Source organism: Zootermopsis nevadensis, unplaced genomic scaffold (genome assembly GCF_977971745.1).
Source record: "Zootermopsis nevadensis isolate Lab colony 2312 unplaced genomic scaffold, Znev_1.0 Znev_ptg000045l, whole genome shotgun sequence".
Classification (NCBI taxonomy): Eukaryota; Metazoa; Arthropoda; class Insecta; order Blattodea; family Termopsidae; genus Zootermopsis; species Zootermopsis nevadensis.
In genome coordinates this window covers 3,245,221-3,266,697 of record NW_028259177.1, presented here as the reverse complement: position 1 = coordinate 3,266,697, position 21,477 = coordinate 3,245,221, and the positions used below count along the sequence as shown (strand labels likewise).

The 21,477-nt window shown below is 35.6% G+C and overlaps 1 long non-coding RNA gene and 1 other non-coding gene across 9 annotated transcripts in view; both read right to left on the bottom strand.

Annotated features, from left to right (window-relative positions):
• The window catches only part of LOC147871654 (uncharacterized), a 309,056-nt gene that overhangs the window by 97,807 nt on the left and 189,772 nt on the right, over positions 1 to 21,477 (bottom strand). The gene's annotated exons all lie outside the window — the stretch shown is intronic.
• On the bottom strand, positions 19,965 to 20,036 carry TRNAD-GUC (transfer RNA aspartic acid (anticodon GUC)). Its single transcript has one exon. It is a non-coding gene; the product is annotated as a tRNA-Asp (tRNA).

The following is a 21,477-nucleotide window of genomic DNA, read 5'->3' as shown; positions in this document are numbered from 1 at the left end:
TGTCTCATATTTTTGCTGTCCTCGTTTTACCACTCGCAAATTAAACGTTTTGAACTAGTTGCTTAGCACAATGAAAATGGGCAGTCGCTTCTCGGTAATTAATGTTTGTACTCGTATCATGTAAACACACCTAATTAACCCCTCCTGAACATTTCAGTGTCATAATAACCACTGTTATTAATATGATAGCTGAAACCACATTCCAAATACTATTAAATCACCCAAAATAGTATAGTGAATTACACATCCGTTCACGTTCCCAAAGGTTTTAAATCGTATCCTGTCTAAATTTGTCTTATCCAGGAACATTAAGAAACCTATCACCTCAACCTATTATAGGCGTTAACTGAAGAAGCATTTTATGACAGCCTTCATAACGTTGCAAATGATTTGTTATTAATGCATCAGCACCCCTATTTTAAAATACATCTTAAATTTGACAAAAACATAGATTTTAGACAATGCGTGGTAAAATAAGAACAAAATTAGGAAATTAAACCAGAATATATTCAACGATTAAATTGTATAATTTAATAGCAGCAACTGCATTTTTCATGGCTCAGAGGACTGAGTGATGAACAGTGTACACAGGACATGTCACAGAAACAGCTGAAGTTAAATATGCGAGAAATATTTCGAGTCTTAACTTCAGAAATCAAGTGAACAATACAATTATCTGATAACTTTTGGGTATTTATGGCACGAAAGAATTAGGTACCTGGAACCATCAAGAATATCCCATTGTATTACTTAGTAGAAAAGCAATGAAATCTCTGTCGTATATTTAATGACGCTATCAGTGGCTAAGATAAGATGATTAAATAATAATGGATCTGAAGGAATGTAATAGGAAGCAGTCGATATTCTGAAAACACCCCAGTTGCTCAAATGAAGACAGGACTAAACCTTTCAGCCTTCTACAGTGATTGCTTTTTAATGACAGCTCCATACTATATCATCTGATATTCGTTTCACACTTTATTCAATTCGCTTTCTAAACTGGATGATTTTCAATGACTTGCAGACGGCAGGCATTAGAACATGAATTATAATAATGCATGAGGATTTTGCATAGCCATTTCCAATGTCCGCTATTAGTACGACAAATCTTTGTACAGTGTCATTACAAATAAATTTTAAGACAACTGTCATTGCCAGCTGCCGGCTGAAACTACAAGTCTCACCGCCAAGAATTACAATGTTTTCTTGATATAACAATTAAATGAAGTAATTTTTTCACAGTTCCTTCCGGGAAGCACTGAATTGAGGAGTCCTCTTGAATGCCTAAAGAATTTAAAATCATGTTCAGAATTTCCTTACGGAACATCTAAAAATCCATAGTTTTTAAGAAATATTATTTGATTATGTGATCACTCGTTAATACATAACGCGAAAGACAATGCATACAAAATAGCATGAACCCTGCAGTGAATACATCTTTGGCAATCCGAGTACTGATCCTTCAATTTCCTTTAAAAGGTCGGTCGTTCCATAGGCAACTCTTTTACTAATTCAAGAAGAGTAGCATTTCATGTAAAACCCGTAGAATGAGAGAGAGATATTCTGCAACAAAGTATACTTTTGTTCTTCCTTAAGCCATACCGTATCCAGAACATACCGAATTCAATGTGATTCTCATTCCAATCACTTTTACTCTTTTCCATGTTAGCCTGAGGGAAAAGGGTTACAGGGAAAGGGTGTAGAAGTGCAGGGAATTACCATGCGCGACAAGATGCAAGGAACCGAGCTCTGTCCCAAACAGGAGTGTAAGAGAGAAGCCTCACTTCATTTCTACACAGATTTGACATTCATGCTGTATGTTCTGTGAACTCGACTGCTCGTCTCGTGCTAGAACAATCTGGGACATTCCTACTGGCAATGGGTAACGAAAGATAATGTTGTCAGGTCGCTGCAAAAGCCAACTTGAGATTATATCAATGTTAAGACCAGACAGTAAAGACACTGGCTTGACGATAGGCGAACATTTCCGAGAAAATGGCAGGGACTAATTTCTTTATCGATATGTCCACAAAGCTCTGGATTCAACCAGGATCTCACTCAATGGATGCAGTTATCTCTTGTCTCAAGGAATAAAGGAGTAAAGTGTGAAGCCAATTTCACGTAACTGTATTGTTCACAAACACGAATAATTTGCAGATGTTCATAAAGTAACATCAAACTCATTATGCTTTATAAATACAATAGTTTGTTTAATTTAAATAAAAAATTTATTTCAAGACAAAACCAATTTAATTTAGTATAATAATAATCCATGGCGTAACAGCCCTCTGAGAGTCAAAGCCTACTAGCTTGACTGCTGGCATCACGTTCACATGCCTAAGCAGAGGTGAACAATCATCCAACCAGATATAGGGTGACGTGTGGTCAGCACGACGAACCCCCAGCCATTGCTAGTTTTCATGACCGGATTACGCTACTCATTGTAGCTCCCCAATTTCCTCACGATGCTGGGTTGACACCGGTTCCATACACCGGTTGAAATCTCTTGAGAAATTTGTTTCTCGAGACTCGAACCAGCGCGCATTCCGTGTCACCGGTCCGAAGCATGGTGCCTCAGACCGCGCGGCTACGGAGCAGGACATTTAGTTTAGTATATGTGTGATTTACTTTCCAAATTCATTTTTCCGTGGTTAACAAAGTATCTCTAAAAAGACAACGGCGTTTCTTTTAACAATCTTTACAGAATGTTATGAAGCCATTCTTCTTAAAATGACAAGACATTTCCGGACTATAATATTACTCAAATAACTGTTCAGGTAAAGATGTCTGTCTTCAGGTTTGAATCGCTGTGTAGTCTGGTAGAAGTTTACCAACTTCTCAGAAGTCTCTGCTGCCACCGTCATCAAAGCGATGATGGACGTTGCTAAACTTCTGTCATCTTCAGTCATCTTCGAATTCACCGCCGCGAAAACCTCAAATCCTACCAATCAGGCGTTCGAGCGGAACATGCCATTTCTATTTATTTCAAACTAAAATTTTATAAACTGAGAGCCTGTGAGTCAAAACCGGCCTTCGCAGAAATAAGTCTAATTCTATTATATTAATACTGATACTTCCGAGGTATTCGTTCTAATAACTTTTGTTCATAGTTCAATAAATTTAGAAAACCTAGCCCATAAAATAAGTGGAATGTTGTTTAGGTAGAGAGGACAATTTACCTGTAGCTATGAAATTTTTATCGTAGTATCGTAGTAATCGGTTATTTTACAATGACTTTATGAAATGTTAAATGTGCGTGTCATTAAATGCCGTTTAGTTAGATTATTACCAAAAAAACGAGGCACATGTTGAAACTCTTATTACAGAACACAAAATATTTATTCCTACTTCCTATATGAAAGTTAAAAATTGTAGTTTTACGTTCTAATTATGCAATAGGAAAGTAACTAGTTTAACAGGTTACTTACAGGTTAATTAATTTCTCGTGGAAACTACAAGGTTAGCACCTTGAAAATAACCAAGACTGCATGCTTTCATTTATTTAATTATTTCCCAGTCATAACTGTCTTTCAATTCCATTCTACGCTATATTCAACCTTTGTTGTCGAAACAGCGTTGTTAATATCCTAGGATAAATCTGCAAATGTATAGCTTTCTATAATATCAGATTAATTCTACTGTTGCAAGGAGAACAGAAATTAAAATATGTTTGTACACATTTTCCGTAAGAACCAGGTGGACACCTACCACTATAAATGCTTATATCAGAAAGGCTGAAACTGCTAGCGCATTTGTGTATAGTACGGAAATGCAGAAACGCAAACAAATTTTATTTCATAATATTTTTGCCACTAGAGGATGAGATGTTACTGATAATACTCTTTCACATTCTGGATGTACCGGTGTAAATGTTAGCCATATTAGCTACCTATTTTACCGAGTTACTCCGGTTGAACGCAGATTACTCTATATGAAAATAAACTTGCACCGTATCATCCTGACTCACCATCAGCCATACTCCTTCTTTTCTAATTAACCACGCTCAATCGCTGAATGAAAGGATGAAATTTTGTGGGGTCTGATATTCATACTGAACAGAAAAAGACGTCAAAGAAGCCGTCGCTGCCGTTTTAAAGGAACTAATCCAACGTTTATGTTGTATTTAGGAGGAAGACCACAAAATACGTATTTGATGCAGCAAAGTCTGTCTCCTGGTACAGATATGAACTGGCGGTCTCCTACATATGAGACTTGGGTATGCTAACCAATGCATCTTATCTCAACTTGTTTGAACACTGGCTACCCTCACTGAGGTTCCAGGTGTTGTTCCTCAGTCGCTCTAGGAAAATTCCGGGATAGTATCATAAAATGCAAGAAAAGCTTTCTTTCTCATTTCCTTTTTGCCAACCATCCTCTCATTCGACGATATGTAATCCGAGGTACTGACAACGTCGTTAAACAACAATAATTAAATAAATTCGGAAATAAAATGCACAGAAATATGTTTACTACTTTGTCAGCAACGAATGTTCCGTAATATTTGAGACTGCCACAAAATGAAGATATCGGTGTTGGTCTCCTGGCTTACAGCGTCGTGTTAACTTATAGGTAGATATTAACGTTTCAGCTAAACACAGTGTCACCATCTTCATCTATAAAATGAAGATAATATATTTTTCCGGAACTTTTGCATCTACCTACCACTCCCAAAGATAGACCTCAAAGTGATCATTATATTTCATAGAAAGGAACAAATGTCTTGTGTGATTTGAGGTTTTCACAGCGGTGAGTATGAAGATTTCTGTCTTCTGGGTTGTTGCGCTGTGTAGTCTGGTCGATGTTAACCAACGTTTCAGAGGTCATACTGCCTCCGTCATCAGGGCGATGAATCATCATAAGTATAAAGTTAGTAATCGACAAAAAATGGGATAAGCTACATTGACAAAAAAGAAATAAATCTAGAAAAAAGCTGTGAACTGAAGAGACAGATTCTATAATAGAAAGAGAAACACATCTGTAGCAGAAAATGGAGTCATATGACATGATAGAAGAAAGAGGGAACCTAACCCGCAGAGGAAGGAAATACAACAAAAATAAGGCTGATTCCTAAAGGACAGAGACAGACGGCTCACGATTGAGAGGAAATAACTGGAAAGAAAACAGTAACAGCGCCAGAGTTAAGAGTTACTCTGGCTGGTTGAAGATCTCAGACAGAATACAAAGCTAGAGGGGGAAACCAAGACGACTCCAACCCTACACACTCAGATGAAGCGGTAGTCGTATCGCTGTTCCATTCGCCAAAATTCTTCCTTCTCGTTTTCTGTTACGTTTCACTCTCCAGGCTTGCCAAAGAAACAAAAAATAAACGTTTCGATGAAAAAGAGGCCGTAAATTTGAAAGTAAAATATTTGCGGCCAAGTGTCTTTGTGACATTTTGTATTTGACGTAACATATTGTTCTAATTTAAATCGTTTAGATTGAATACATTTATCACTGCTCAACCCGCAATCCATTGTTGCGAGCAGGAAATCAGGCATATATTCACAAAAGAAAAATATTAAGATCTGAAGAACTGAGGAAATAAAACTGGCTTTGTCTGAAAAAATTAAATTCTTACTCCGTGTGATTTTGTTCAAATGTTTTTATTTTATTAGGCATTAATTACTGTCTGTGGCTCTACAGTCCCTATTAGACCTTGGCCTCCTCAAACATGGGAGGTCGCTTAGTCTAGACATTTGGTTTGACTCCTTGCAAGAGTAATAAACCCGTCCCAAGGCCGCTACCTATACAGGACACCAGTAAGACAGAAAGACGCAGAGAAGCATTCATGTTTCAAGCGAACAAGGCCCGCGCCCCAGACCGAGCGACCGGCATTTGGTTATGTATAGTGGCCTTAATTTCCCTCTAATTACAATTCAGGAATCTAATGTTTGAAAATGGAAAGGTTACGGGTCCATTCAAACTTGTTTGTGTAAATGTCTTAGAAAACACGATGTGTCCTCATTTAACACATAATTAGTTTTCAATATAATTCGTTATGCAGACGAAAAAAAGCATTTTGATAAATCACAACAGGCTGTCTCAGTTTAAGACTATTCAACCTAAGTTCATCTGTACTCATATTGCAGTTGGAATTCAAGTTTAATTTCAGTTACTTATTATTAGTGTGCTGTATCAACAGCCAGAAGTCCAATTACATATACAGCACAAGATAAAGGTAACAATAAACACATTAACAATTAATTACAGTCCTGTATTGAAAGTTAATGCAGAAATATAATGTGCTACTGAATACATAAATGTCTTTATTACAATAATTCAATTCAACTAAATCAATTAGACTAAATGGAGAAGAAAATGTTAAAGAAACAAGATTCAAAATCAGAGAATTTAAATAATTAGAATGATAACAAACAGTCGATAATCAGTAAAATAAGATGGAAAGGAGAAAATATAAATTAATATATATTGAATGTAATTAATGTATCATGAATGGATAGTAACACAATTATTGCTGTTACAACACAACTAATAACCTAGACGATGCTTCACACGATTGTAAGTAAGTTCGGGATAACTAGCAACTCATCATATAAAGATTCATTTTAATTAAATATTTATGTTAGTTTTAGTTTACACAAAGAAATTTATAAATAAACCGTTTTGTGAAGACTGAAAACAGTACAGATGTGTAATAATAAAATATAAATTAAATAATAATACAAAATTATAAATAACTAATGAATTGTTGTGTTTAAACAAATGACACTACAGAAATTTAATAAAATCCACAACATAATGCTAAAAAGTAGTGCACCTAACTGTTACCCTCGAAACTTATTCTCTGTATTATCGAACTATCCCCTTGCCAAGAGGTTTTCCTTCAAAATGTCTGTTTGCATTTCTTGTCTTTGAAATCTGAGATATATACAGCCCATTGTAATGTCCCAGACAGAAATGATTACTCTAATATTACGTGGTAATTGGAACAAATCACTTTTAGTATTGACTATTATTATTCCTAACGAAATTTGTCATCATTTTTAATATTTAGTATTTTGTTACAGACTATAATTGAACTTCAGCATGATATATTGGATATGCAAATTACTTCCATGTAAGACCATTTTTACTAAGCAGCTAAAGAATTAACTTTGTATAGTAGCTACATGAAATTTTTTTTGAGATTTTGGTACCTTAATTCACTTAAAAATATGATTGACAGCCTTCCATTAATTCTGTAATTATCCTCTATACATCTGATACTAGTTATAATTCTCTCAGGATAATACTGTTATGATACAAATTAATGTAAATTCAGTCGATATATATTTTCAAATAATGTCCTAATCAACACTAACAACTGTTGATGTTCTGCAAAATTTGATAATTATTCAAATCGTAATTTCACAGTACTTTTACAGGGTATAATAAAGTAGCCAACATGATTCCACACCTACAAGTTTCTTTCCTCCCAGCCATTAAGCAGAGAAAACTACTTGGAAACTGTACGAACAATGACTGAAACCGCTGTGTTTGACAAATTTCGAAGACTCGCCAGCGAAAGATTTTTTTAAACTCTTAATTAATTTGTTAATTTGTTATAATAATTTTACCTTCTCTACCTTCTTTAAATTATACTACTCTTCCTTATCTTTGATTCCCCCTAGTTTAAAATTTTATTTGCTATAATATTTCATCACTGACCCCTTCCATTTCTCTTTATTCACGCTTAAATATAAACCAAACGTTTTGAAATTTTCATAGTCTTTATTTGTCGCTATCCTTCTACTTGTGAATCTTTAATTTACCAAATCCTCCCATCAATTTTTAGGTTCCTCACATCTCAGTAAGTGGCTCCAGCCTTCTTGTTTTTTACACATGTGACACATCTTCTGCTACGTATTTACACGAACACTCTTCAATTTCCAGATGCCCATTTTCCACCGTCTTATAACGCTTCTAGTCTCCTGGGTGCATGCTTATTATTATTTCATTTTAAAATACCAGTGATGCAAACGGGTGAGAAAAAGCACAGGATGTAACGTCCAGAGCCATAAATACGTAAGCAACTTCGTGAAAAAAAGTTATTGAGAAACTGATTGTCACTCAGCTGGCCAAGATATTTTCCGCCTTTTATAAACACGAACCGTCATTTCCGTACTTCACCAGTCCACCACTGCTCCCTGTCCCCAGATAGGTGAGATCACTACAGAGCAAACTCGTCCTATTTCTTGAAGATTCCTTTTAGTTCGATCCTCTCATCTACACATTTGTAAGCCAGGTTTACGCCAACCGTCTGCTTCCAGCGATCTAAAGACTATTTCTCCATCATTATTAGAAAAAATATATAAAGTGTTTGTAAATTACAGATTATGAAATTTACCTTATAATGACGAGTGTAATCACGTGAGAGGATTTCGTTACATTTTCCTAATAAACGGTAAATATGGCCAAAAATTTTGAAGTTAAAAATAATTTGCTTTTTTCTTATCACCAATGCTTTACAGCGAGAATCACAAAACTGCGAACAGTGCCACTTTACTGATTTTTAAAACATTACAACGTACGAAAATGGGGTAGTCTAGTTAGCGTTTCATTCGTGTTTGAAATTAAATTGTTTATTTAAAACATTTCTGTTGCAACCTCTACACCGAACTGAATTACCTAACTCTCGGCGACTGTTGGGAATTCATGCGCCTCTCTCGTGCGTCAACCTCACCAACATGCCTGTAACTCACGTAGTCAGCCAGCAGAAATTCAGGCGTTCACGTAAAACCATTTTCACCTGCTATTTGGCATATATGGAATTCAAGTTTCAAAATGTACTTATCAATAAATTGAAAACAGATTATAGCTTTGTTTTTAAAAGGCATGGTATTTCTTACGTCAGTGCTGCGCGAAAATGTATAATTCTCTCCATTACTTAGTGTTTAGTTACCCTGTGATATTGTCATATAATTCGTGTATTGATTTGTTGTCTTCCAAAGATTAAAAGTAGTTGAAAATAACGAAACATTCAGTTTGAGAGTTGCAAAAGTTTTTAAAACGCCTTATAGGTTAGGCTCTCAAAAGGCTTTCATTTTCATTTTTACCTATACTTAATACGAATTATTCTTTTTTGGTGCCCAATAAAGAATTCTGAGCTCTGAAATTATCAGAGTGAAAACTTTTACATTGCTTCTTTAAAATGGTGAAATTAATATGGCTACAGGACTTCTTTCCAGTTAGGCTAAATCAGCATCATTGCCAAAACAAAGAAGAACCACCGCGCTGTGGTTATCCGTGGACTTGCAATTTGATTTCACGCGACTTCATTTATTCTCTCTGACCTTGCTGCTGTAAGAAGAACCTCCGAGGGAGTGCTTATTTTCATGCTACAAGGAAATCGAGTCAGTCTGCCTCTTTCTTTTCAGTGGGGATTAAAAGAAAGGAATAGAAAGAACGTGGTGACTATTCGAAAAGTATGGTTATATGAAAAAAAACTGACTTAACTCTTCAAAGCTGAGTGGAAGTTATATGTAACAGCTGTTTTATCAGTTAACATCTCTGCAAAGATTGTTAATAATTTTAGTATGATTCTCAGTGTAAACAGCTATTACCTCCTTAAACATCTTTAACCAGATAATCCTTGTAATGGTAAGTGCAGTATTTTCTTTGCTGCACGGACTGGATTTTTAAACATTGTTTTAACCAGATTTAATCAGTACGCATACGGAAGGCACAGGGACCATTTATTTCGATACAAGGTTTTTGGTTTTCATCCCGTGTTTTAAGACCCTTCTACCGAACGTCGTGGTTTGGTTATTAACACTCCTACATCTCATTCGGTGTTTCATTTCTCGTCCCGGAGACCGGCTCTATTAAAGGAAGTTTCTCGAGGTTTTTTTGAATCCCTCCAAGCACATTCTGTGATAATACCTCAAATTAAGCTGAGACCGCTTCCTTCTACATCCCTTCCAATTCATTATTCACCATCATCCTCTCGTATATATTTTGAACTACTGAACAAGAGTATTCAAAAGCAAACTATAAACAAATAAATAAATTTATCTAAGTATTGCCCTGGTATTCAAGTTCCAAGTTGCTTCTCATAAAGCCCTTCAGATTAAAATTAATTTACCACCTTTCTGATGAGGTCGCTAAATTGCTTAATTTTACAAACTATAGCTTTAATATTAACTAACAATGAACTCAATATTCCGCCGTCTCAGTTATCAATCTTTCAAAAATTATCACCCTAAGGTGTTACTTCTTACTTTATCTTTAAGGAAAGGACAAGCGGGTATTTCCTGGGAACGTTCTAACTACAAGATGTTTTGTCTTCCACTCCAGCTCCCAAGGAATAAAGTGTCTCTGACTTCACCCCCACCAATTTTCTCTTTACTTCTGCTCTCTTCCTATCGTTCCTAACTCCTTCTCTCTCTGAAGTTAGCCGCTTTCTTGGTTATTGCGCGATGAAGTCTTTTTGTTTCGGATTTAATGTGTTAAATAATAAGCAAGTTAAAGGTTTAGTTAGGCGTAAAACTGAAAAACGCGGAAGAATGAGAATGTTATTTTTTATGAAAATAGTAACACGGAACGCGTTACAAGATGTACTTATATAAATGAGGGATAACAGAAAGGTACAGACAGAAATAAATTATATGCAGATTTTTTAAACACAAGAAAAATTTATATGGAATAGTGGTTAGCGTGCTTGCCGCTGGACCCTAGGTTCGCGGGTTCAAACCTGGCCGAGGTCGATGGATTTTTAAGGGTGATAAAAATCCGTAGCACATGTCGTAAATTTACGGTATGTAAAAGAACTTCACGAGCATGATACGAGATGTTTCGTAAGCAAAATTCAGCGGCATTTCTCACCTATGTCTCTCCCAGATGACTCTAGCGAACAAATCAGAATTGAGCAGAAATTGTGCAGAGGCAGTGGGTTTGTCACTCACTGCTCCAATGCGCTATGCAAGACTAATCAGGACTAGTAGCCTTGATCAATAGGTCCAATCCTTGCAGTAGTTGATGATGAGAAAATTATATCTATAAAATATCCACGTTTGTCACTCTCAGCAAACATTGTAAAAAATTATGTGACCGTAGACACTACTTTAAATTGTTTACGACCATGGATCCACACACATTCAAATGCCTGAACATACGATACAAAGCCAGTTTTAATAGTCCTGCCTGAAGCAGATAGAAGATTGTACCAATGCAAGCGTGGAACTAGGGAGCTGCAAAACTGAAATTTTCCTCTGCATAATGACACGTTGAGGTACACAAAACTCAGAAGACGACTGTCTTCTGAGTTGTTGCACCGTGTAGTCTGGTAGAAGTTTACCAATGACATTCATCTTCGGCATGACCGCAGTATAAACCTCAAATCCCACACAAACTCATTACAATTATTAATTCTGTGCAATATGTGAACGAGAAAGTAACAGAAGATCACTCTCTATGTGTCTAAATAACCAAAATATATTGCTTTATTTCAGTTATTTGTGATATTTGTAAGAAATAATTTGTCTAATTTAATTCAATTCCTTTATTAGAGTGTTTGGCAACTGCAAAGAGCCTATGACAGGCTAACACTAATACAAAAGTACAATAAAATACAAATTAAATACAAAAACAAATAAACTATCAATATAAACACTACTATAAATGTAAACCACTAAAAATACTAAAACAATACAAGGAAACAAAATAAAAGCTATAATCAAATTAAAACAAATAACCAAGCTAGATCGCCAATCTACTTCTAAAATAATAATTCTTAAGTTATTTAAGGACACGTTTATTTTTTCATTTTATACAGAACCGATTTATAGCGAGATGAAGTTGTTCGTGCTAAACAATGCAGATATTTAGTGGAATGACGCAAATGTTCCACGCATAGTTAACCTGGGTAATAGGTGCAGGTGAGTGGTTAGCTTAACGCTCTAGTTGATTTGGCCTCAAGAACAACTCCGATATCCATCGGGAAAATGTTGGGTGGAAGCCACAATATGTCTAGACGTTGTGTTGAAGAGAAAATTATACGTGGAATCAAACCCCAACCGTCCAGCTCGTAGCACAGGCACGGAACTGAGTAGGGTAAGTCCAAACATAAAATTATTCAGAAACAATAAATTGGAAGCGAGGTGGAAAGACGCTGCCGAGTGTTATTTTAAGATGCACCAACGGACTTTGCACAGAGTGACTCAGGAAATCCAAGTTATTCCTAGTGGGTCTTCAAGCAGAAATCAGAAATTGGACGTGTTTCATATGACTCAGGAGTCATAACCGTTTATCCGCGACTTTCGGAGTGTATTACTAGAAACTTTCTAATATGTCTGTTACTATTCCTCATATAGCTGATACGTCTAAATTGATAAGAAATTATGGTATAACTAGAAGAAATTGTACTTCAAACTTAGCTTGAAATGAAATGCTCTACTGGGCTTTGAAATTTTTTAATTACATTAAATAATTTCTGGTCTTCCTTTCTTATATATTTTTGCAAGATAGCGTTGTATAGAAAACAATGCCAAAGAAATAGAGAAAGGAGTCAAACATATAGCATGTGATAACATTTAAATTTATTTTATTATACACAGGCTCAACCACTGTGCTTCTAATGTAAAGGTAAGTTATATGGACCTAGTATTAGATATGGTTCTTGTGAGCTGTGTAATAACTAATCAAATTCTTGTGAATTAACGTACACCTTATAATTGAAATAAATCTTTTATGCAAATGAATACCTTACGAGTAAACAGTTATAATTCTTACCCCGCTAATTTCTTTTGTGATTTCTTGGTACTAAGAACTTCCGCAAGAACTGAAAACGAACGATCCAAATTCGTATCAATTAATAAGTTTAAAATAAACTACATTACGCAAACTAGTCTGAAAAATCCAAACATGAAGCGGCATCATTAAAAATATATTAATCAATTCTATTGTACTGTAGTATGCATTGTTGTCTAGATTCTCGGCAATAGTGTAGGCCACCTAATTAATTTTTAAAGTACACTGGCAACCCAACATCCCAAACGCTGTAGGATTCAGTAAATCTAAGCCTTGCCTACATATATGAGCTTTAGCACGTTTCTTAAGAACAATAATTCCACTAAACAACAATAGTCAACTGATTACTGAAACTAAAACATGGTGTGCTGTTTATTTTGAAGTAGTAATTTAATTTTTAAATATTATTTAAAATGGTTTTGTGCACGATACAATTTGTTTTGTATGGAAGTGTGAGAAATATAAAAAAAAATATGAAAAGCACCTGAAATCCCAGCTCATATTCCGATTTCTCATAGGATAAAATGTACTGAAGCAACAGAATCGCTTATCAAGTTTAAAATCTTTGAGTACAATGTGCAACAAATTTTGGGTAATTTCTTGTTATGGGTCTGAAAGTAAGTTTACTTTATAGATTTTGGGGTGATAAACACGGAAATAGTGCTTAAATTGGCAGATCGGCTTTTGTTTTCGAAAGAAATTAGTTTGTTTTATTTATACAAGGTATTTTTTAGTTATATGGCAGTAAGATGTAGCTACGAACATACATTTGTCAAACACGGCGCCTCTTTGTCTTTTGTTTATATTTAGTTACTGGAGCATTCCTTTTCACCATCCGACAATAATCAGCTAACATGGCGGCACTCCATTTGCTTTTGTATCTTTGCTCCATTGCTGAGATGTCTTGATGGAAGCGCTCGCCATGTTCGTCGCTGACGGCACCACAGTTTGACGGAAAGAAATCCAGGTGTGAGTGTAAGAAATGCATCTTCAATGACATGTTGCACCCCAGTTTTCCATAAGAAGTCAGTGAGTTCACTTTCTGTTTGATAAAATTTATCACAGTCATTATTTCGAGTACGAAATGTAGTCACTTTCACAGAGTGATCTAGAAGATTCCACTGTTGTACCCTCGAGGCCAAAAGCTCTGCCTCATTCTTCGGCAGTTCGAGATCCTTGATGAGGTCATTAAGCTCACTTTCTGTGATCTTATGTGGTACAGAAGGATAGAGACTTGTACAATCTTGCTGGATCCTTTGACGTAGACGGCTGCTGTACTTCTTCGTTTATATCAAGCTCAACATGAACATCACCAGTGTCTTCATCTTCATCAGACTCTACAGAAAACTTTCGGGCGGTTCAGGAATAGGTAGTAGTCCACAGTGAGGGACGGGGCGAATTGCAAATGGTATATTTGGGTACGTAAGTGTCCACTTTTCATTCATTGTCACCTTTTTTCAAATAGGAGACACCACACTGAAGTAACAGTCTGTGATGTGATTTGTTGGCTCCCTCCATACCATGGCACTACGAAAGGCACAGAACGTCCTCTACAATCTACCCACGTGATGAGTTTTGATAAGCAGGTGGTACAACATATGTGTGGAGCCCAATTCTTGTCCTGGTCGTCTACTTTACACCGAAAGTGCAATTCGTAGGCTTATATTATGTCTTGAGTTATGAAGCAAACGAGACAGAAGTTATCCGGACTATTCACACAATTACGAGGCATATTAATCTTACATGACACAAATACTGCGCAAGAAGTCGGAATCTCACAGAGAATATTTAACTGAGAACAAATTACCCAGTACCTGGCCGGATTCGAGGAATATTGCAAGAGTTGAAGATGCATTTGAGGCGGCAACAACTTATCACGTAATGCAGAGCGGGGTGACTGTTGCTGATCACGTTTTAAGAGCGTGGTGGTACTATAACGGATAATAATGTAGAGTAACTCGCCAATATGAGACCCCAACCGTAATTAGAAAACGGGAGCCAATCGACAAACTTTTTATATGATTTTCGTGTTCAGCGGCCTAAAATTAATCAAGATTGGTTAGGTTCGTTTTCATAACATTTTACGTATTGACTAGTGATATATGTAATCACGATGATCCTAAAAGAAGTCTTTCTTTCACACAATTTTTGTAGACGTTATACAATAATATGGAACTCTATGTAATTAAGTGTACTGCAAATAACGATTACTGCTGTACGCATTAACTTTCAGTGGACAAAAGGCTGGGTAGATCTCAGTGTCAATCTGAACACGTTGGCAAGGAGAAATTTGTCTGCCTTTGAAGGAAATCGAACCATGATCATCAGGGTTTTATTAATTTATTGACTAAGATATCGCCGCTCTCTGAGTTAAATTCTTTAAACATATGAAACAATTTTACATATCCATGCGTCGACAGTGAAAATATACTACTGTTTAAAAGTTCGATTGAATCAAATTAATTTTTCCCAGTGCATTTGGAAGACTTGGTTTTATTTCCAAACTACTAACATGTATTTAAAGAAGAACATATTGGCCACTTTTCAAGTGCAAACAATTGAATCGAAGAGGCAAACTGTATGCATTTATTTACCACTAAAATTGTGAGTACTGAGACAAAGCGAATATGCCCTTGCTTTATGCGCATTAAACCAATAAACAAGATTCAATTGAGTTGAGTTAATTAAATTTTCTCGCTCATTCCTTCTATCCCTTTACATTCCACCTAAACTAACATTCCCTGCAATTTCTCTACATTTCCCACTATTTTAGGGAGAACGGAACAATCAGAAATATGACACAAATTACCCCATTCAATCCGCCTCCACTACATTGGCTGCTGTACCGCGCGCTGCTATAGAGATTTAATTTTGTAACTTAATAGCCTGAATTAAATGCAGAAGAAGACAGCTATGAACCACAGCAGCACTAGAAGGACTTGTCAAAATCTATGGTAACGCAGTGTAAACAATTATGTTTGAAAGCGAAAACTAAACAAAATCAGCAGAATGAAATATTTACAAAAGAATGATTTTATCTAAAGTCAATTTATTTGTCTGCTTATTTAATGTGCGTAAATATATCTGTAATGGTGAAATGCTTGCTATTAAACTTGTTCTGCTAACAGAAATGTACATACGTTTCGAAATAATACAGCTTTCTTTGTGAAGTCTGAACGTTTTTGACGATTGTGTTTCATAATCTATTTTAATTCGTCCGTTGTCAAAATTTTAAATAAAATAACAACGTTTCAAAAGCTGACTTTTCTTCCCTCTTTAGATAACAAGAAGAATGGCAGCACCCTATCTTTTAGGAAACCTGACTGACTTGGTCTCAGACCTAGAGGTTAGATAGGTTTTCTGTTCTCATTTTTACTTGAAGAATGAAGCAGAATTCAGCTTTCGAAGTGCTGTGATCTTATTGAAATTTAAACGACAGACAAAGTTGAAGAAATTCATTTTGCGGATTACTACAGCTTCCTTCTTACTCCGTACTTGCTTCTTAGTGTTATATCAAGAATAGTAAATTATAATATTAATTAAGGGCACAATCTTATTTTAATTTCGGCACGTAATACTGGTGATTAACGGTCCGTTCGCTTATGTACCGGGTACCTACATTAATTTCTATAACTAATTTCGATCGCGTAATCTACGGGTTTATGTAAAATCTTTGCTATTTTCTAGGGTTTTTGTGTAGATGGAAATTGTTGTATAAAATAGTATTACTTGCATGAGAAATAAATGAACGTAAAGATGATTGACATGTGAAGAAATAATTTTGAAAATATGCGTATTTACATTTTTTTATCCAAACTTGGTTAAGCCTTATATGAAGTTTCACGTAGAATACGGTTTTTTAATATCACATAATAAATTGTTATACAATACATTTTTAGAACACAGTCTTCATGCATGTTTGTGATTGACATTAACACGTTTTAAATTTCATGTAATAATAGAACCTCGTCTCTTTTGTTTATTGGCACTGTTAATCCCAGATAATGATACTACAGAAACAATATTGCTCAATAGTCACTATAAAGCTATAGCCCATTCAGAATGATGAAGCCACGGTACACATAAGTTGTAAATTAAACAATACACAAAGAATAATTTCGACTTAATTTTACATTATTTTAAGAGCAAATACAAGCTAATACTATCAACGTATTCTGTGTACTATTCATCCACAGAAATACGGAATTAACAGAACAATTTTTATTAAAGTTGGTAAGATGTCATGTTATCTGGGGTCATTTCAATTCAGATTCATTCGTCAGAAAAAGGGAAAGAAAGGTAAATTTATATTAGATATTTAGAGACCTGAACAAAGCCTGTAATTCAATTAGGAGTCAAGTATTGTGTTGCATTCTCATTGAATTCTGCACACTGTCGATGTTTCAAATGGCTTAAGCCCTAGCTTCCTTAATATACGAATGGGAAATATTGCGACACAGTCGATTACTTACAGGTCTACAAATGTCTCATTATAAAGAAAAGAAGAATGGCTCCATGATATTTTACTTGATTTAATGATAAATATGATCTAGATACATGAATTTTTTAATAGGAAAGAAACACACTATTTTATTATCAAATTTTCTTGGAAAGCAACCATTCTCTAGGTCGCGAAAGAAAACAAAGAAAAATAGGTTACAAAAATTTGACTTCTAAACAGTCTAACGTGAAACATTTTTGGTGTCCTAAAACATGCATTAAGTACGTCTATATAATTAATAAGAGCATAATTATAAAAATTATTAAAATTATAATAACGGGTTTTGCTGTGGCTTAATAAAACAAATATTTCTTGTTTAAGATTTATTTTAGATCAGAATTATTTATCATTTAAAGAAAGTTTGTTTAAATCGTCCACCAAAAAACCACCAGATAAAGATTTGTCATCTTAGCAGTCTGGCACTTAACATTTTTGTAGGGTCCATTGTAATTTTGTTAGCTGAAACTGTAGCACAAATTTAACTGACAGATAAGTATCTAAGATTTTAAACTTACATTTGCTTATTATAATATCCTCTGGAGTGATTAGCCGTTTCAGTGTTGACTTACAAATCAACGTTTCGGAGACTATCTCTGTCTCCATCATCAGGGTGAGCGTGAGGAATGACCTAAATTCGCTGATGACTAAATGCATTATCGAACATATTCTACAACTTGTTACTTACAAATCTGCTTCTTTACGTGCTTATGTACAGACATCAAAAAAGTAAACTGAAATCTCTCAAAAGCACACTTAAATAAACCAGAGAAAATACAGAGACACAAGAGAAGTTTAATGTAAAAAAATAAACATAGATCGTACGTTGCACAAAATAAATATTTGTAGCTGTTTATATTTACGATTCTGTAACATGGATACATGTCATACACATTTACACTCAAATATTAAGCACATGGTAATAACCATGTATGGTAACTCTCTATCAGCTTATCCTACTAACGCAACTCTTTGTACAAGTTACAAAGAGAATCGGCTGATTAAGATTAGCAGCATTCAGCTGCTGTTTTTATGCTTTAGGCATAGATTATCAGCAGTCCGCATTGGATCAATATGCATTACGTTAGCAGAGATATAAATCATTCATGCACGCAATTAACATCTTAATAACTTACATCAGTTACATGGAGTTGGTAGAGATAATGTCTGCTTAATGTGTGACAACTCAGTTTGTTGCCGTAATTTTAACCTTATCATGCTTTCTCCAAAAATATTTGTCCCTGATATACAAAACAGCCAAGTTGTAAGTAAAACTGACTTTCCAGCTGTAATGCAGAACTACTGAAACTGGCTTTTAGGAGCCGTGAATAAACTCAAATATTAATACGCACAATTTCAAACAAAACATTACTGTTGGTTTCAGGAGTTTCCTTTCGAAAAATTTGAAAATGATTCTTACACAAATATATTAAACTCTGTAGGATTTGAGGTTTTCACGGCGGTGAGTTTGAAGATATTTGTCTTCTGGGTTGTTGCGCCGTGTAGTCTGGTAGAAGTTTGTCGACGAAGATTTCTGTCTTCTGGGTTATTGCGCTGTGTAGTCTAGTCGATGTTAACCAACGTTTCAGAGGTCATACTGCCTCCGTCATCAGGGCGATGAATATCGCCCTGATGACGGAGGCAGTATGACCTCTAAAACGTTGGTTAACATCGACCAGACTACGCAGCGCAACAACCCAGAAGACAGAAATCTTCATATTCACCGCTGTGAGAACCTCAAGTCTTACAAGTTTGTCGACGTTTGAGAGGTCCCCAATAACTGACCAAACCAAAATCCTTTTCATGAACGATTAGTTGCCTGACGAGATAACCTTCCATTAGAAACTACAGACTCTAGTTTGAACAATCAAGGTTTTCCGCCACGAGGAAACCCCCGTTTGCGCAAGCATACCCCAGTTTTAGTTGTGAGACATTGTCTACCAATTCGCGCACTGCGTTTCGTACGTTAGAATCGTGGTACCTAGCAAAGGACGATGTTTCGACTTGCGCAGGTCTCCGTCCTTAGCTGTTTTGTGAATTAGTGAAACAGAGCGCGAACTATATCGGACGCTCGGGGACCAGCGAGAAACGAAAATAATGATGTATTTGACGGTACTATCTTGATACTCACTTGGAGAAACAGGATAATCACTGAGGCATATTGAGAGTAAAATTTAATACCCTACGAAAATAAATTTAAAGAATTTCCGATGTGCTGCCCTGGTTGGTAAGTCCAAATTTTGTCCTGTAACCAGCAACATAATTTTATTTATCTGGCAAAATTTTGCACTAATACAGAATTACAAATATTCATCGAAAGGTAGTTTGATGCAAAGTAATGGTCACGTGTTCCCAACTGGCGCGATCAGAATGTGACCTTCAATCCAGTGTCACAGTTGTGGTTCGAAGAGTCTATAACATGGAGGAAGATCTACTTTTAACCTTTTCTTAACAGGACATGGCCGTTTTCGGGTTGCATTATAAATGGTATACTCTGCATAAATGCACGTACAAAAAAATCATAATACTAGACAACACAAAAGACGTTCTGACATGTAGCAACTCACCGTTATGATCCAGCTCCTAGATCACACAGAAATGCTTAGTAACGAGGGATTATTCTTCCTTGTCGTCAAAGTTAACTGCCATCTGCGTCCTACCGCAAATATACTCTCTATTCTTTTGTAACAAATGAAAGTATAAATTAAAAAAAAAATTACTCCCCGGCAGGGAATCGAACCCCGGTCTCCCGCGTGACAGGCGGGGATACTGACCACTATACTACCGAGGACTGTGGTACAGATTCCTTATTTTTTCATTACAAAACTACAAGAAGATAAATTTTCTTCGCAAAATAACTACTCTGAGGAAGGATCATAGCAAGCGTTTGGATCACATATTCAATATTTTGATTCCACAAAAGGAGAACAATTTCTTGATTACCCGAGCGACTTTCAGATTCTAATAGAGGTCTTTGTTGTATGGAGATTGGGAATAAATAAGATTCTCTTATTTTACAAGAGTGCGAAACGCTTTCCTCAGTTTAAGGGAAGAACTTAATCTTGAGACCAACAAAAGTGAAACGATGGGAAGAATATTCAGAGCTAGGAAATAGAAAGTAATAGAAAGTCGGGGAGAAATCAACGAGAAATTTTCTTGCGTGTGATTTCACTTAATGTTACTACAATGGTTAAATCAAGCATCATTAGCTGTATGGATATACAGCTAATGATGCTTGGACATACAGCGCTCACACAGAAATTTATAAATGCTTACAGAAATAGTTTCAAAAAATCTGAAGTAAAGAGACCTAAAATTAAATGTGGGATTACAATAAATAGATATCGAAGTTTTAGGTGTTCAAATATTGTTTGAACCAACCCTAGATATTTTTCAAAGGCGGGTATTTGTAAGAAGTTTTCGGATTTCTTCCAGAATATTAGTAATCTTGGATCGAAATGAATGCATAATTACTCGTATTTGTCTCACTAGATTCAACTATGGTTACATTCACGTCTACCACGTCTTGTGTTAATGTTGGATTAGGAGGATATCGGGACAAATTTTACGTAGGGCATAAGTCAAACAAATTTAAGAATAAGAGCATATTACAAGCCATCTATGACAGACAAATACTCTATATTTATCTTTGTAAAATGAGAAGAAGAACGATAAATCTGCACTAAAGTAATTGTCCCTAGTAATTTACCCGGAGTCAATCCGATGGCTTTTCAAATTTTGTGCGAGATCCAACGGGGCCTTACCAACACAGTTATGGCTCTTTCTTAATAATCTTCTGTGGAGTAAGGGACACGTTTTATGTAAGAGCTACTTCAGTTTCAAACCTGACGGATTTTTCTTAGTGTTTCTTTAGGGAAAAAAAATGCAGCAGAAATATTCCTTTATTTCATAGCTACAAAATAAGCACTGCTTGTTCAGCCATAATCCAGCATTAGAGATTCTGTTCTATCGTGGAGCGAAGTGCATGTCCCAAAGACGGAACAGGTATACAGAATATTGATGTACTGACTCCACCATACAGAATGTATGAAATATGAACTGCCTGTAGCATCTTACACTAATCCATCATATATGATGAACTGAAACCAGAGCTGTCTTTTAAAATCGTAATATTTTATCATTTTTAGTTGCACAACCACAAGAAGCTACATTTAATATGAACAAGAAAGAATGCTTTGTAATTACGCATCTGTTCAGGCTCATGCTATAAG